General features: G+C 31.0%; 1 long non-coding RNA gene and 1 pseudogene across 6 annotated transcripts; both read right to left on the bottom strand.

Annotated features, from left to right (window-relative positions):
- Positions 1-1,692: 1,692 nt before the first annotated feature.
- On the bottom strand, positions 1,693-3,392 carry LOC146925498 (uncharacterized; annotated as a pseudogene).
- Positions 3,393-6,325: 2,933 nt separating this feature from the next.
- Positions 6,326-11,025, bottom strand: LOC146925499 (uncharacterized). 6 transcript variants are annotated; one of them, XR_015010531.1, is made up of 9 exons: positions 10,609-11,025; positions 10,420-10,514; positions 10,116-10,154; positions 9,182-9,322; positions 8,903-9,068; positions 8,048-8,081; positions 7,778-7,851; positions 7,178-7,260; positions 6,326-6,699 (listed from the first exon to the last, which is right to left on the bottom strand). It is a non-coding gene; the product is annotated as an uncharacterized LOC146925499 (long non-coding RNA). The 6 variants fall into 6 exon arrangements; XR_015010532.1 differs by having other exon boundaries at positions 8,903-9,032; positions 9,554-10,154; XR_015010529.1 differs by having other exon boundaries at positions 9,554-10,154.
- Positions 11,026-11,454: the final 429 nt, after the last annotated feature.

Below are 11,454 nucleotides of genomic sequence, written 5' to 3' on the forward strand. Positions count from 1 at the left end.
GATTGTTTTAAAATTTAAGAATTTTTGGAAAAGTTTCGAAATGTGAATTTTATTTGATATCTTTTAGACGAGTAGATGAGTTGATTCAACCGATTGGTTTTTGAAAATTTTTGTTCGGACGAAATTGTTCAAATGAAAATGGACATTTTCATCATTTTATAATTGTTGTAATGTGAAAAATGAGTTGACCAATGAATTTGTGTCGTCGAGACTGTCAAAATGTATCTATGGTTTGCGACGTTTCGACGTCGAATGAATTTATTGTGAATTTCTAAAATAAACGTTGAAAGTGACAACTAACACGGTTAGGGTCCGAATTTTTTAATATTGGAGCGGATGTGTTGAGAAAGTGTTTTGTCCGTGAATTTGTGTTAGATTGATTGAGCCAGAGACTCTAGCAACACAAAGGAGACTCCATCGAAAATAGTCAGAATCATTTTAAATTAGTTTGAATATGAAAAGTATTTTATCAATTGCTTTGAAAAGAAAGGAAATCAATTGAAATACATGAATTGAATCAACAATAAAAATTTGCTTACAATTGATAATTGATAATGTTAATATTTATCACAGATCATGAAATATAATTTACATATCATGAACAATAAACTTCAATCATAGTTGCATGAATTAGGACACCATTAAAATTAAATAAGAGGGTTTAAAACTTACCTCTTGAAGCCATTGATTGTCAACGCGTATGTATGCTCTTTGATGATCTTGAATTCCAATTATGTTGGATAGGATCTTCCTCTCCTTCTTTCTCAAACTTTGATGGGTAAGTATGTAATAACATGGATGATTTTTTTTGCACATGCCCCAAGACATATTTATAGAGAAAGTGGAGAGGGGACCTACCCTTTCATATAGGATTACAATGGTTGTGCCAATTCTTTCATGAATAGTCACAAGGTATTAAATCATACCATTTCATAAAGAGTTGAATGGTTCCACCCATCATGAATTCATTCAACTATAGGCTACATTATTCAAGTACACATATAATGTGATGTCTAATATCTATTGATCACAATAGACCCATCAAGATACCATTCAACCAATGTTTAATTTTATAAATCAATGGAAGACCAAAAATTTCTCAACGGATAATACACGGATACTTATTATCTTTGAAGAGACATTAAAAAGAAGTTTAAAATTATCTTTGAATTTATACCAATTTCCATGAAAGTGGTTTAGTGGGATATGTAAAAGAGCAGTGATATTTTGACAATCATTTTGGTACAACCTTTGAGACAACTTTGTTGTTCTCTCTTCTCATTGGTCAAAAACAATAGAGAGAGAAAAAGGAAGAGCGAGAATAAAAACATAATGTGAGTATGAGAGAGAAAGTTGTACAAAAGTTGTACCAAAATGGTTGTACAAATATCATTTCTCTATGTAAAGAGCAGTGATATTTTGACAACCATTTTGGTACAACCTTTGAGACAACTTTGTTGTTCTCTCTTCTCATTGGTCAAAAACAATAGAGAGAGAAAAAGGAAGAGAGAGAATAAAAACATAATGTGAGTATGAGAGAGAAAGTTGTACAAAAGTTGTACCAAAATGGTTGTACAAATATCATTTCTCTATGTAAAATAGGTGCTTCTTTGTGTGGGGAAGTTATGTTTTAGTGGGTGTATATCACATGTAGTATACTCCTCTGCCCACGTTTCTTTTTTCAACTAATGTTCAATTAATTAACAACACAAGTGATTTATGATTCTGATCAAAATCAAAATAAAACTTATTCTCAGCTCTTGAATCAAGACAAAAAGCAACTTTCATTTATTTATTTTTATATAAAATCCTCACATTTCTTGTTTAGTATCTCGTCTTCAATTATCATAAGATCATTATCCTCTACTTCATCCTCTTCTAATTAAATAACCACATTTTCCGGTTGCACTGTCATTATTATTCCTCTTTTTCTTCTTCTTGGAGTAAGCTTTTCATAACATTATCACCATCAATTGGGTATGTAATCTTTGATATTTAAAATTCATAGTAGTTACCCTTCTCGCCGTCGAGGACATGTTCAATGCTTTGATGAGTGGTTGATGAAGAGGGATTGATTAAACTTGAATATAATGCTATAAAAGCAAGAAGGGTATTGAAGAGAAGGAATATTTAACTCTTGTCAATGATGTAGCTAAACGATTGCATAAGGAATGGCTTCAAGAGTAAAGGAAGTTGGGAAAACTTAACACAAAACACAGAAAAAGAGAGCAGAAACTTTTATGTTGTGAGATTGAAACAGGTTGAAATGAATCTTGTATAATGACTTTGTCAACTAGTTTTTTTTTTTTTTTTTTTTTTTTTTTACGGGTTTAGGGTTTTGGGTGAAATGAAGTGTCGAATAGCAAAGGAAAGTTATGAAGAAGGGTATTGGAAAGAAGACGAGACCACATGTAAGAAACTGACAGCAAAGGAAAATATGTAACTTTATGGCACAAAGTTAGCATGAACTCAAAATATGTAACTTTTGTGTCACATAGATGGCATTTCTTGGTCATTTACAAAGTTAAAATTCAAAGTGATTTATATGCATACAAACATTATTTGATTTTAAATGTTTTGTGTGGTATTTTTTTTTTTACTTTTTTTTTATCATATTTTTAGTTTTGACGTGGATTAAAAAGTTATAAATAAAATGGATTAAAAAGTTATATACATTTTAATGAAAAGAAAGATTATCTTATACAATTTAAAGTTATAATTTTATTTTATATATTTCAAGAAATTATATTATTAGTAGTGTTTTAATAATTTTGGCTAAATTGCTACCGTCCCTTAAATATTTAATTAGTATCGTTTTCGTCCCATAATTAAAATTTGTTCCGTAATATTTAATTAGTATCGTTTTCGTCCCATAATTAAAATTTGTTCCGTTTTAGTATTTTAAGTTTATCTTCGTTACACATTTTGATCATTTCCGTTAGTTTAATTAAAAAAACGTTAGGGTTTGTTTGATCATCGCCTTCATTCAACTTCTTCATCATCTTCTTCATCCACCTTCATAAAAAAACTCAGCAAAACAAATTCAACATCTCATCATCATCATCATCATCATCATCATCATCATCATCATCATCATCATCATCATCATCATCATCATCATCATCATCATCTCTTCTTCAACAAATACAAATCCAGATTTTTTTTCTCAAGAAAGTCAACATCTCTGCCACCACTATTTTCTAAAAGGAAAAAAAAAAACCCATTTTCAAATCCAATCTAACAATTATACTCCCTCTCTCTCTGCACCAATTCCACTTTTCAATTTATGGGTTTATGGATTCTTCAACGGTAATTTGATGAATTTTAAGAACACAAAACAACAATACCGCCACCATCGCCAAACCACCATCATCACCAACAACAACCTTCATATCTCATCACTACACCACTACCATCACCAAAACAACAACTTTCCTTTACTCATGATAATTTCGAGAACCATGAAGCAATCTAAGAAAATTTTCATATTAGAAATTTACCGAGGAGTATGGATTAAAAACTCATTGTTTTTCCAGAAACGAAGAATTACCGGGTGTCTTGCTCCCTCCATTATTGGGTGTTTGTCTTTGCCATGGTTGTTGCACTGCATGTAACAACTACTCCCTCTCTCTGCACCAATTCCACTTTTCTCTTCGGATCTGCCACCGCAATTCGCTTCCTCCTTAATCCCTCTCAATTACATTGTTGTTGTTGTTGTTGTTGTTGGTTTTCAGTTTCTGGGTTTATGAATTCTTCAACATGAATTTGATGAATTTATGAATTCATCAATAACGATTTTTGTTGTGGTTGTTGTTGTTGATGGGTTCTGTTGTTATTGTTTGTTTTTGCTGCTGGGTTTTGTTTTTGCTGTTGTTGATGATGTTCTTCCTATTTTCCAAAAATTGATAGAATACAAATTTCAGCCAATGACAAAATGACACTTGTACAAACCCTAACATATTTTTAATTAAACTAACGGAAATGACCAAAATGTGTATAGAAGATAAACTTAAAATACCAAAACGCAACAAGTTTTAATTATGGGACCAAAATGATACTAATTAAATAGTCAACGGACGAAAATAGCAATATAGCCAATAATTTTTGTTCCCAATAAATAAGGCCATATTCATTATTCATTCTTAGTTCTAATAAAAAAACAGTGATATGTTTGTGTCCTATAAAATTTTCCAACACGTAATTTTTTTTTCCTGCTAAATTTAATTTTTTTAATTATGCTTTAACTTTTAATTTTTGAATGATTTTTTACAAGAATGTTAAGATCATTATAAAAACCATTTTGCAAAAAAATAATAATTTTTTAATCCATTAATTTGTTTTAACACCAAAAATTTAAGATAAAAATAATAAAAAATAAGATCTAAAAATCAAATTTTATGTTCATTTGTTCCTGAGAAACTTTTTATAAAGTTCTAAACATGTATGAAAAATTTGATTCAAAAAGTTAAAATTTCAAGCAGAATGAAATAAATTTGAACTTAGGGAATTAAAATTTCATATTTGAAAATTTTATAGGATACAAAAATGTTATTTTTTAATGAGCATTAAAAATAAAATTCGCTATATTTATAAAGATAAAAAACTTTTTTTTTTTTGCCTCCATGAGCATAGCTCAGTTGGCAGAGACATGCATTATTATATGCAAGGCTGGGGTTCAAACCCCATACACCCCACTTATTCATTCTAGACACTAGGCTACTTGACCAATTTTTATTTTTATTTTTTAAATAAGAGACCAAACCTTCATTTAACATTGTTTACTTATTTGACCCGTAAAAAATTTATTTTATTTGACACAAAATATCTTTCGTGACTGATCAATATTGAACGTTGGATTAGTTGGTCAATTCCTATTTTTAGGTTATGCACCGTTGTAAACTTTGAATGAATCAATTTTTTTGAAGGAGAATGAATCAAATTTTGTTATTCTCTTTGCATATTAATGCAATGGAAAAACAAAAACTTGTCGTTGAGCAACTAGAAAACAACTCAAAAGGCTATTTACTAACTGGAGGATAATTACTGATTTTTCAAAAACAAAAAACAGGTTAAAACTGAAAATAATAAAGCTGTGATGATGAATGATGATTACAAAGAAGGATTATTACTATTTTTCAAAAACAAACTTAACATTTTAAAATTTTTACGTGGCTCATAACAATGAATTGGTGTTCTTGTTAGATTTTTGTTCAAGGAGATAAAAAATCTATATAATAATCCTCTAAAAAAAAATCTATATAATAATTTCACTTGTTTCGACATTCTTCTTTGTTTCTAACAATACTTAATCATTTGTTTTGTATTTTTCGTGCAAAAAGAATGGTGAACCCTCGACAAATTGTTGAGTTTTTTGGTAATTTGTTGGCCTTATAATAAATTCATTCATCAAGAATAATCGTAATGTTTTATGTTAATTGATTCATGCATGAAAAATATTTTTGACATTTTCTGATCAATTATTTGTTTCATATTTCAATGCAGGATATGTTACCTATTACGGATTCTTCCTCTCACCAATGTAATTAAACTCTTTTTCAATGTTTAATTACTATGTTTTCTGAAATTTTTAATTTTAAAAACTATAACATGTTAACTATTTGCAAATTATATATGTGTGCATGCATAGACCATAGTAAAGCGAAGGGTTCCTAATTATTTGATTGAATTGCAGTCCAACTATGAAAAAAATTATAAAGAATAGGGATGTGGAGGAGTTCAAGTCAGGTATATACATAGCTACAATGTTTAATTGTTTGTTTTGGGTATGCTTTGGAAATGCTTTTGTGCAACCGGACAGAATTTGGGTCGTCGGGGATATACTTAGTGCTTCTTTTGATGGAATCAGTTTCATTGGACTTATTTTCATGGTCGTCTATCTTATCATATTTTATATATGTGCTAACGACAAACACTACTAGAAAAATTGGGAATAGAGACGGGCAAAATCCGTCTCTAAAACAGGAAAAATCTGTCTCTAAACATGTCTGAGACGGAATCAGAGACGGAACTAGGTCCGTCGTTGTTTTTGTCGTCTCTAAAGCCTTTAGGGACGGAATTTAGTTTTCCGTCTCTGATAGAGACGGATTAAATCCGTCACCAATTTATATAATCCGTCGCCAATGTTTAAATGAAAGAAGAGATTAATCCGTCGCAGTTGGAGACGGAAACCACCGTCTCAGATAAATATATTTCCGTCTCTAAACTCTGTCACAAAAATTATAAAATCCGTCTCTAGTCAATGAAATTTCGTCTCTACGGAGACGGATCACAATTCCGTCTCTAAAAACCTTATATTATATATATATATATATATATTCTGCCATAATATTCCATAAAATTAGTACTAAAATAATGTTTATAATATTCATTATGTTTATCTAATTCTCAAGAATGTCCCAATTATATTTTGATAAACATCAAATTTACAAAAGTGACATGAAAGTAGACTCATACAACAAAATATCACTTGATATCAAAAGCACATTCATACAATTATGTTTATTCTCATGTTCAATAGGTAATGCTTCAATCTTAGCCTCCATAGCAGCAACTTTTAATGCCAAAGGCTGTATACATCTATCTTAACATGAACTAAGCGTTTTTCAATGCCAAAGACCCCCTACTATTGAAGCTCTTTTTAATAATAGCTTCATCATTTGCAAGCAACTTGAATTTAGCCTACGAACAAAAAAATATCATGAAGTTGTGTATTTTGAAAAGGACGATGAACTTTCAACCTAAGTAACAATATGAAGCTTCATATTTCATATCATATAAAGAAAATAGTATATCCCCTAAATAACTATATCTCTCTATTTATGTAACTGCCACTATTTGTAACAATTGTTTTAACCATTTTCCATTTCAACTTTCAACCTAAATAACAACAATATTAAAGCTTCATATTTTCACATCATATAAAGCAAATAGGTCAGAGAGCAGCAATGCAATAAATATAACCAATCTTCACCAATATAAATACAAGGAGAATGCTAGATAAGATTGAAAGAAAGAAAACTGAAACTGAAGTAAACAACCAAAATTCTGAACTTGAGAGTTTAGAGGATAAAGAGAGCATGTCACCAAATCCACCAGCTTTAACATTAGACAAATCAAGAGGAAGGAAGTGAGAAGAATGAGTATTGGAGCTTAGTACCTCTCAAGTTCTCTAATCCAAGTTTCAATTCCCTACCAACCACAGCCATCTCTAATCCAAGTATCAATTCCATAAGGCAAAATCTGTTAGCATAAGGCAAAAATGTTACATTATAGTTAGGGTCAATCGTCAAATCAAATACATGGATGCATAAAACCAAATCAAAGTAAGTTAATAAGGCACTAAGTCACACAACTCAGTCATCTGAATAATTTTGGTGAAAATATAAAACTCCACGAGTTTCAATTTCCAATTAAAAATCTAAACTGCACGAGTTTCAATTTCCAAATTCTTCCTGTATACAATACAAGTTTCATAACCAAAATGGAAAAAAATTAAAATTAAATCACACAGATCTGAAATGCATTATGACCATATCAGATTTTCAAGTATGAATCCTTCAAAGCTGCAATATAGAAGAACAAAATTTTTACTTCTACAATTTAAACAAATTTTTACTTATACAATTGAAAACAACTTATGGCATGTTCACAATTTGTTTCCAACTTATTTCCATAAACTCTCCATGATGACACAAAAAACAACTTATAAATTATACGAAAATTAGTTCGACTTTACTTTATCTTATGTTATAGAAACCTGAAAAAGCAGAGATCTTTGCTTGTCAAGATCAAATTGCTTAGTCACGCGATACCCAGGCCTCCCAATCTTAACTGAAACCAAAACCAACACAAAAAAACATTAATTTCAATGAAATAAATAGTTAAACAAGGATTAAGGGTTTCAACGATTCATACCAGATTTCTTCATATTATACTTCCACTTATGAGTTTTTTTAGAACAAAGTAATAGAGAATTTGGGGTTTTTATAATACCTTTTGAACTTGAAATATAGGGGCTCTCTCTTACCTCCAATAAAACTAGTTGTGACGACGACAGTTTTCTGAAACAATAGAGGTAAATTTAAGGTGTCAATTTCATCAAAACCCATTTTAAATATCAAATAGAGGATAGCAAAAGCCACGGCTTATAAATTATTTAAGATTATAAACTGAACTGATTTTTTGATAACTGAGTTAATCCTCAACTCCACTACTGACGGGGAGCTAGAGAGGAATAACTTATCTAATTTAAATATATATATATATATATATATATATATATATATATATATATATATATATATATCTGAATATCATATCTGTAACATATAATCGATGTCTCTGATTAATTTCTTTTATATGCTTAGTATAAACTAATCATACTAACTTTCCCATATTATATTAATTCTGCATTAATACCCAGTGATCTCTCATTACGTAATGCTCGCATAATCCGTGTTTAATCCTGAATCGTTAAAAAGCCTTCTGGAACTCAAAAGTAACCTTTTCAAAGAAATAAGTGATTTTTATAAAAGTTTTCAGCACAAGGTATCTCGCCTAGCGAGAATGTCAGGATGGCCATTTACGAGTGCAACTTGTTTAGAAAGCTCTTGCTCGCTTAGCGAGTTGACAGTGCAGAAACAAAATGGAGAAAAATTCTCTTTTAGCCATCTCTAGACACCCAAGCTCCCAAGTATATTGATATAGTTCCAGAATGACTCAAGTAATAATATTTTAAAAAAAAATAACACAGGATTAAGCATGAATTTTACAAGTATTAACGTGGGGAATCTAAATATATATAATTTACTTATAAGTTGTATAACTCACTTGAATAAGCATTAATCTACCCCAAAGGTGGGTTCTATCTAAAGGAACTCACCAAAACAGCTTCTGGCCGCTTTTGCAAAACAGCACAAGCATCAACTCTTGCTTCAGCCCTCAATTTCCAATAAGTGCTTCTGGATGCTTCAGTCATCAAACCTTCTTAAATTCTTGGTTCAGCACAACACCTACATCAGCCCTCAAACTTCGAAATCATCTACAAACTTCAATACTCGACCAAAATCAGTGAAACTGATACCAAAACGTCCGTAATTTTGTTAGCTAACCATAGCATTAAAAATCGTTTGATTCCAAGCTACAGAGAGAAAGTTCTTACTCTTTTAGCGGAGTCCTGTCCCAAAACCCGTAACCATTTTTCCAGCAGGATTTCGCAAGCCTCAAATGTGTTTTCAGAACTCGTTTCTAATCCGAATCACGCGAAATTTATATCCGATTTCAAGGGAATTGAATGTACAATCTAAAAATCCAACAATCAATCAATTCCAAGTTACATAGCAACATATACGAATCAAAAAGCATAATCTGTCCTTACGAATTTTTAACTAACATTACACATAAGCCATAACCAATCTGTTTTGACAACAACACCAGCTCATAATACAACAACAACAGTCCATTTTCAGGTGCTTAAACATCTATTTAATCCAATTATCACCAACATTAAATTCAAGCTTAAAAGTGAACTCACCATTTACTCCTGCAATTTTCTACAACACCAAGAATAACTCAAACTCCAAGTTTCAAGCTTCCAAGTAGCCAATTCCAAACACGTTTTGAACAAAAGTTCCAACTCTTCAATCCAAACTCTTGGTGGTCAAAATACATACTACTTCAGCTTCCAAATCCCACACACATAGCCCACATTAATAATAATCCATTCTCAATAATCACCAAAATTCGCATCTAACCTTTCTCTAACAGACTCATTTTAAAGGGAAAATAGCACTCAAGGAGATTCCCAACCTCAAGTACAACCCAAGCGAAAATTCTATAAACCATGTAGCACAAAATAAAGACACCAATTGAAGAAAAATTGCAAAAAATGTTAACTTTCTCTCATAAAAACTTACAAAGTAAAAGAAGTTGAAAATACTTGTATTATAAAGATACTTCAATCATTCCATTTTCCCAGTTCAATCAAGTTTGAACAAAGGCGGATTTGAATAATTCCACAAATTTCCAAAAAACAACGAATTCAATTGTACTCATTGAACGCAAACAAAAAACTCAATATTCGAGAATGAAGGTACCTGATTAGGGTTTGTGGAATGAGGTCCAAAACAGCAATACTACCGAACCCAATGGAACCCAAATAGAAAATGAAAACACAATCATTATGTAATCTCTCATATTAAAACGAAAAAGAAATTACTAAGTAGCTTATTATAGCAACAAGATGCAGCAAACATAAAGACAATTACTAAGTAGCTTATTATAGCTTATTAGCTTAATTCAAAATTTCTCCAATTTCATCATCAATTAAATCAAACAAGCACATCGACTGGAATCAAAAAAGCACATGAACAAGAGATGTAAAGGTAAGAAAGAGTGAACCTGAGATTTGGTCAAACGTAGCGCTGCGACAACAACAGAACACAGTTTCACCTGGCGCTGGAGAAAGGAGTTAACTTCTATGAAATATATCAAAACTGTGATTCATTACAGAGAAAAAAACATAGATCAAAGTTAACAGCGAAATCAAAATTGAAAGAGTGAAATGAAGAAAAATTTGAGAAGAGTTACCTTTGAGTGAAGGGGAAAAAGTTATTGTGAAGTTCTATCGGCCATGTGATAATGAAGAAAGAGCGAACTCGACAGCGTGAAGCTCAACGTTGAACTCGTCAGCGAGGAGCTCGACGGGTGTGACGGCGAAGGATAAGTGACGGCGTGAATCTCGATGGGTGACGGTGAAGAATCTGTGGAGGGAAGCTCGATTGGGTGTGAATCGGCGATTGAGAAGGTTGGGTGAAAGTGAATCGCAGATTGGGAGATTCAGAAGCTCGAATCAAAATCTTGATGGGTTTGGAGAAATTCGATTCAGAAGCTCTTTTGTTCAAAAACTTTGGGATTGAAAGAATATGTGATGTGATTTAGAAGGTTTGAATGAGAGGGATAAAGGGTTCACACTATACGTGAAATTTTTTGGTTAAATTCTGGTTTAGCTCAAGTTATTTGGCACTTTGTGTTTTCATATATTTTAATGTTAATTTTAATTTTAATAGATAGATACTTTTTAAATGGAATTAAAAAATTTAATATTGACAGTTTTTTTAAACAAAAAATTGTACATTAAAATACATGATATATAATTATATTGTTAAGTTTAAAATAAATGTATTTTTTTAGTGGAATAAATAAATATGTGAATTATTTGAGAGGAGAAGTGTTGGAGGGATGCCTTTTTTAATCGAAAAATATTGGAGGGAATTTTGACCTTTAGTGGAATGAAGGCTTTGGAGCCAACACAAAGGGAAAAATTACTTTAGTTTATATCTTTTACTTAGAGACGGAATAATTTGGTCTCTAATAATATGTTTATTCATTAGAGACAGAATTAGAGACGGAACTCAATTGACACGAAACTTTCTG

Source organism: Medicago sativa, chromosome 5 (assembly GCF_051527215.1).
Source record: "Medicago sativa cultivar Bolivia chromosome 5, Bolivia_mono, whole genome shotgun sequence".
In the NCBI taxonomy this organism is placed as follows: domain Eukaryota; kingdom Viridiplantae; phylum Streptophyta; class Magnoliopsida; order Fabales; family Fabaceae; genus Medicago; species Medicago sativa.